The 6,351-nt window shown below is 60.3% G+C and overlaps 1 long non-coding RNA gene across 1 annotated transcript; it reads right to left on the bottom strand.

The window, feature by feature from the left end:
* Positions 1 to 3,042: 3,042 nt before the first annotated feature.
* LOC118011331 lies at positions 3,043 to 6,345 on the bottom strand. Its single transcript, XR_004679448.1, has 3 exons — positions 5,642 to 6,345; positions 5,179 to 5,344; positions 3,043 to 5,056 (listed from the first exon to the last, which is right to left on the bottom strand). It is a non-coding gene; the product is annotated as an uncharacterized LOC118011331 (long non-coding RNA).
* Positions 6,346 to 6,351: the final 6 nt, after the last annotated feature.

Raw genomic sequence — 6,351 nt, 5'->3', positions numbered from 1 at the left:
CACAAGCACGCTCAAGGGTCACGACCACCGAGAACGGTGCCCTGTGCCCTTGGCTTGTTAGGGGCCTTGGAGACCGGGGAAAACCCACAGTGGTGGCCCTGGGCCTGAAATGCCACCATCAGCCAGCATCACTCTGGGTTAAGAAAGGCCTCATCCCAGCCACCTTTAAAGGAAAAAGCCACCCTCACAAGGCAGAAAATGCCAACTCTTGTCTGTATCAGTGAAAATATAACCAGCCAGAGGGGAGGCAAGGTTAGGCTCGTCAGACTTGGTCTCTAGCCATGTGCCATGCCTCCAGGCCAGCGGCCTCTCTCCGCTCACCTGGCCTCACCTCTGCCCTTCGGCCTTCCTCCAAGGCTTCCCTCTGTCCTGCCCCAGGGCCCCCGTGGGGATCAAGCCCTCACTGGCCCTCCCTTGCCCTGAGGTAGCAGCCTCTCAGCTGGGCTCCGTGGTTCCATCCACCCTCCACAGAGGCCACAGAGTCTTCCCTCTCAAACACAGCTCTGAGCCTCTCTCTCCCCATCTCCAAGTCCCACTCTGGCTCTCCACGAGCCCCAGAACTGGGTCCCGATGTTAGCTTGGCCTTCAGGGCCTTTTATGGCCCAGCCAGGACGGCCAGTCCAACCCCACCCCCGAGTGTCAGAAGACATGGGCTCTGGGGTGGCTCTGTGACCTTGAGCAGGCAACTTGACTTATCTGAACCTCGATTCTTCATTCTGAAAGGTGCAATGGGCCTCTGCCCCAAAGGGAGCAGGGTTTACATTGTGTGATTCCCATGAGCTCATGCCTGTGGCCCGGGGACTGGACATACAGCAGAGCTCCATAAAGGTAGCTGCCCTTAATTATCACTGGTCCTGTGAAAATACTAGAAAACTCCCTCATCATGCTGAGCTGTTTCCTGTTTCTGAATCTGTGCAGATACTGTGTCTTCTGCCTTGGCAATGGAGTGAACTCCTGTTGATCCTTCAACACCCCTCTCAGACAGTGCCCTGACCAGTGTCAGCTCTCCTTTCTTAGAATGCTCCTCCATATTGGCGGAACAACTGATCTGGAATGTTTCCATTTACTTGTTGATCCTCCACCACGTGACCGTGGGCTCCCAGGGTAGGAGCTGACACATGATTGAAGCGAATCAGCAAGGAAGGGCTAGGGTAATGGTGGGGGTGGGGGGAGGTGGAGGGAGAGGATCTCGGTGGTTGGCCAATGCAGAAGAAAACTTCCATTCATTTAATCATGCATTCATTCCTTCATCCATTTAACAAGTATATACTGACATCCTTCTCTGACAAAAACCACTTGCTAACTTTCTACAGCCTCTAGAATCACACCCAGAAACTCTCCTCCATGGCCCATGAAACCCTGGAGATCCAACCCTGTGTGACCTCGCTGACCTCAGTCTCCCTGTCCCTCTCTGCTCCAGAACTCTGGCTCCCCTTCAGCTCCTCAAGCAAGGCCATGTCCTAGAACGTCCTCTTCCTGGCCTCTCCAGCCTGGCCCCCTGGAGATGCCCTCCCTGCTCGCTCTGTGTAGATGGGGTCTCAGCCCTGCTCGGCATGCCCCGTCTCGGCCCCATGTTTGTCTCCTTCCTCACACAGTCCATACCCCAGACACACTTGTGGGATTAGGTGATTAGCACCCGCCTCCTCACTAGGCTGTGAACTCCCCACTCCCCAGCCCTCTCAACCTCTCTGCTGCCTGCCAGAGAGGCCTCGCCTTCAGAAAGCTGCCTGGAGAGCCCTGGGAGGCCGGAACCAAAGGGGCTCTGTTGAGAGTCTAGGTCCACCTCCTTGTGTTGTAACAATAATAAAAATAATCATAATTCCAACAATAACAATAGCTAACACTTCCCACGTGCCAGGCATTGCTCTTTCCGTGCTCGGTTTTCTGTAATGCGTGCAACCAGCCCCTAAGAGAAGGTTCATTGCATCCCCATCCCCACTTTGCAGAGGAGAAAGCTGAGGCTGGGAGAGGTTGATTCACATTCCTCCCCCGCCGCCCAGGCACAGAGGCTGCACCCTTGGTTAAGCACTGAGCTACCCCACCTGATGACAGATGGTCAGGGAACAGCCACAGCGATGGCAGGGCAGTGACAAGACTGGACTGGGTTGAGATTCCATATTTTTAGCTGTGTGACCTTAGCCGGGCCACATCACCTCTCTGGCCTCAGCTTCCCCAGCTGTAAAGCGGAGGTAAATGCTGTCGCTTTCCTCAGATCAAACGTTCTCAGGAGGGAGGCCTACAGAGCCTTTACTATTGAGGGGAGGGGGCTGGGTGCCGTGGGGGCAGGATTCTAGGGGTCCCCAAACACTGCCTCTGGGCGCACACAAAGCCAGTCCTGCCCAAGGCAGCTCCATGCCTGGTTCCAACAGGACCCCGGCGGGGCAGCGTGAGCCGAGTCAGAAACGCCCCGCCCAGGCTGCACCCAGTGACCCCACGCGCCCCTCTGCAGAGGGGAGACAACATTGGGGGTGCGCACACCCAAGGGTCCCGGGTGTGCGGCGGGCAGCCCGTGTGCCCCGAGTCGGGCCCTGGGCCACAGGGACCCCCCCGGCACCCCCAGTCCTGACACCTGCTTCCCTGGCCCCACGGGTCCTGGCAGCGGGAACGGGGCGTCTGCTGGAGGCTCCCCTGGGCCGTGCCAACCTCCCGGTGCCCAGACAAAGCCCCCTCCCCCTGGCCTCTGGGGAGGGGGCAGGCGGGAGAGGGAGCCAACAAAGACAGACAGCGGGGCTGCGCCTGGGGCTCGGGGCACCCCCTCCCCGACCTGCCCAGAGCGCCCACACCCCCTCCTGCCACTTGGCCGCTCGGCTGGGGCGCCCAGCATCGTTGCTATGGAGGCAGCTCGGGGGAAGCTGCAGCTGGGTAATTATTGCGAACATCCATCCTGCCTCCTGCCCGCCCGGGAGAGCAGGGGAGCGCGCAGCCGGACCGGGGCAGCCCCTCCTCGCCCGCCGGGTGGCCGCACCCTGGCCTGGCACGGCGCCACCCGAGGTATGCAGGGGAGGCAAGCCGCGCGGGCAGCAGGGGCCCACGGCCGGCCAGGAGCCCCCCCGCCACTTTCGCCCCTGGCCGCCCCCCCACCTCTGGCCCACCCTTGGAGCTGACCAACCAGCCCGGAACTTGTTTTCGCTAACTATAAACACACACCACACACAAAACCAGCCAGAGAGCCTCCTTTGTTCAAACAGAATCTTCCCTTGGCCTTTTTTGGGGGCAGTGGGAGCCCACAGCGCCCGGTCTGGGTGGCGGCCTCTTACACGGGGACCGTCCCCCTAGATGAGGAGGTGCCCCTGGGGCCCTGCTGTGGGCTCCGCTGCCTTCTCGGGCCCAGAAGCTGGCCCTGGCCCCGGTGTCTAAGTATAGCTCAGCCTGGCTGAGCCTGAGGTCACAGCACTCCCGATGGCCTGGGGTGGCCACGCGCAGGGTGACAAGGGTCGTCCATCCGTTTGGGGCTCAGACAAGCATTTCGGGAGGCAGGCACAGAGCTGGGCTCCAAGCCCCAGACTGGAGGCAGCATGGCAAGGGGGCCCTGAGCGAGGCTTGATGTAGGTGAGGAGATGTCAGGTGCAAGGGAAGGGGTGGGGTCCAGGCAGAGGGGAAAGGGAGCAGGTACTGTGTGCACCTGGGACAGCCTCTTGTGGGCACGAGTGTGGGTACCTCTCGGTCAGGATCCAGGGCCCAGGAGCAGTGGGAGGCCACTCGAGCGGGCCAGGGGTCCACAGGCTACAGAGCCCAGGGACACTCTTCCTCTCCTTTGGCCCCTGTTGCCCCCTTGGGGCTCTACACCGGCCGGGACACTTGGCAGAAGGCACCCAGCAGGAGAGATCTGCCTGAATCCTTGATTTCCAAAGGTCTCTGGTGGCAAGGGTGGAAATGGAGGGGGTATGAGGGAGGGGGGAAGCTGGCGGGGGCCACAGGCAGGGCAAGGCCCCCCTTGGGTAGCAGGTTAGAGGAGAAAAGGGAGATGAGACAGGCCTTGGGGGCTGAGAGGGAGTGAGGGCTTGGCCTGCTTCTCCAGGTTTATCCAGGGGTTTGGGCTGCCTGTGTATCCTCCCCAAACCTGGGTCATCGAGGTGCTGACCAGGGCCCTGCTCGGGCGACGGACATGCCAAAATAAGAGGCAGGATGTTGGTTGAAAGAGAGCCCAGGCCTGGCTGGCATACCACCAGATGTCAGGGCCCTGGGGAGAAGGTCATCTGCTCCTTCATCACTGATGGAGGAAAAGGGGCCTGGGCTCCAGCACGGCCTTCTGGGTCGGGGCTGTCAGGCCCCGATGGCCTTTGGACCACACACTTACCGTCACGGCAATAAATCTTCCCAATGGGCCAAGTTTTCCATCTGCAAAGCTCTTTCCCACCCGGCGTGTTGCCCTGGCTTCACACAGCCCTGGTGCGAGGCTGGGCAGAGGGGAGCGGCCATTGCAGCCGCCCAGAGCCTGGGGCCTGGAGAAGCGACCTGCTCTGCCCAGGCAGGGAAAGGAGGGGTGGCGATGTCAAGTGCCCCCTACCTGGGGGGTACCTGGCACACTCACTCAGGCTGCAGTGAGAAGGCACCAGGAGCGGAGCTCGGACTTGCGGCTGACCCCCTGGTCCAGGGCTGCTCCGTCCCTGCTGAGACAGAGGCTTAGCAAGGGTCTGGGGCAGGGCCAGGCTGTCTTCTGAGACGAGAAGCCAAGGAGCAGGGGCCCAAGACAAGCATCAACACCCAGAGCAATTCTCCAGTCTGACAGTGAGCACGTCTATCTTATACATGGGGAAACTGAAGTCCTGGCTAGGACCAGACCCCAAGAGCCTATGGTTCCCCGACCCTGGCATAGCTGGAACTGGGTGGGTAAGTCCCGTGGATTCCCAGGGCTCTGAGGGATCCAGTCGTCCAGCAGCGCTTGCATTTCGAATGTGGGAGAAAGAACTCTGGATGCAAATTCAGGAGGGAGCGTTCTGGGCCAGCCTTGCAGCTTATCTCAGCCCCGGGGAGTCGCAGGTCAGCGGGTTAAAGCAGCTCGGGTCCGGAGGGCTGAGGAGGGCACACCACAGCCAGCACGAGCCATTTCAGAAATCTAGAAGGTGCAAGCGGTGATGATGGTGGGGTGGGGAGCCCCATGCCCCTCATCCTTCATCCCTCCATCTGCTTTTCTCCCTTCCCCCCTCCCTGTCCCCCAGGGCTGGGGGCAGGGCATACCAAGGCGAGTCAGCAGCCCCACTCCTGCCTCCTTGGGGCTCCCTAGTCAGTTTCCTCATCTGCAAGGTGGGCATCGTGGTGGCCATGTCCTGGAGTTGCTGGAAGAGTCAGATGACGCGTATGGACCACCAGTGGGATGGCAGCTGAGTTAGTGCTGGCGATGGCACTGATGAGAGATGGTAGGCACTGCACTCAGGGCTCCCCCCAGCCCCCCCACCCCCGCTCCCAGCTTGCACCTCACACCGTGACCCGCACCGGTCCTCCCTCCCATCAACATGCCAGGTGCACTCCTACCCTGGGCTTTTGTTCAGGCTCTTCTGCCCACCTGGAAGGCCCTTCCCTTCCTCCCAAATCCCACCCATCTCTCCAGATCCCTCACCAAGACACACACACACACACACACACACACACACACATTCTCCAGCCTTCATTTCTCTTGGGCTCCCTAGGAAGTCAGCACTACCTTCTGGCACATGTTTCAGCTCCTTGCAATTCTAGGACCTGGACTCTGGGGCTGTCTTGGTCCGAGTTCCAATCCTGCTCCCCCTCCCTCGGCGCCTCGGCTCCCTCACTTGCAAGGTGGGGGTCACTGCAGCGCCTATTGCGGGCTGTGTCTCTGGCTTGTGTGGGGCCAGGGGCACCCGAGGCGCGGGAGTAAGGAATAGGCCGTTATTATGGTTCTCTTTCTTTTGGTTCCCCTTGTGCTTTCCACCTGCAAGCCCGCCCTTTGTCCCATGCTGCCCGTGTGGCAGGAAGCCTTGGGAAAAAGAGCTCACTCAAGGGGCAGGGTCTTCCCCACGCTGCCTCTTCCTTTAAATGGGGGAGAAAGGTGGGGACTGGGGGGTCTCCCCCCCTTCTCCCTGATATCACCCCAGGCAGGAAGCCACTCAGTAGCAGGACAAACCAAGATGGCTGGAAAGTTCCCCGTAATCCAGGTTTCAAAAGCCATCCCAGTGGAACAACTGGAGGCTTGGGAGGTAAGGATTCTGCTGGGGAGAGACGGTCTGACAGAAAAATGTGACACACTGGGCAGCTCAGCGCTGGTGATGTGCACAGGAACAGGCGGTCTATGTCCTCAGCTCTGGCTTCCCCAGGCTGCACTTCGTTAGTACTTATCGCGAATGCGGTACCCAGCCCCAGTACCCGGCCCCTTTGTTAGTACTTATCGCGAAT

This window comes from Mirounga leonina, unplaced genomic scaffold, assembly GCF_011800145.1.
Source record: "Mirounga leonina isolate KUSES-001 unplaced genomic scaffold, KU_Mleo_1.0 Mir_150, whole genome shotgun sequence".
NCBI lineage: Eukaryota > Metazoa > Chordata > Mammalia > Carnivora > Phocidae > Mirounga > Mirounga leonina.
The sequence above is the reverse complement of the archived record's forward strand: the minus strand, read 5'-3'. Positions and strand labels throughout refer to the sequence as shown.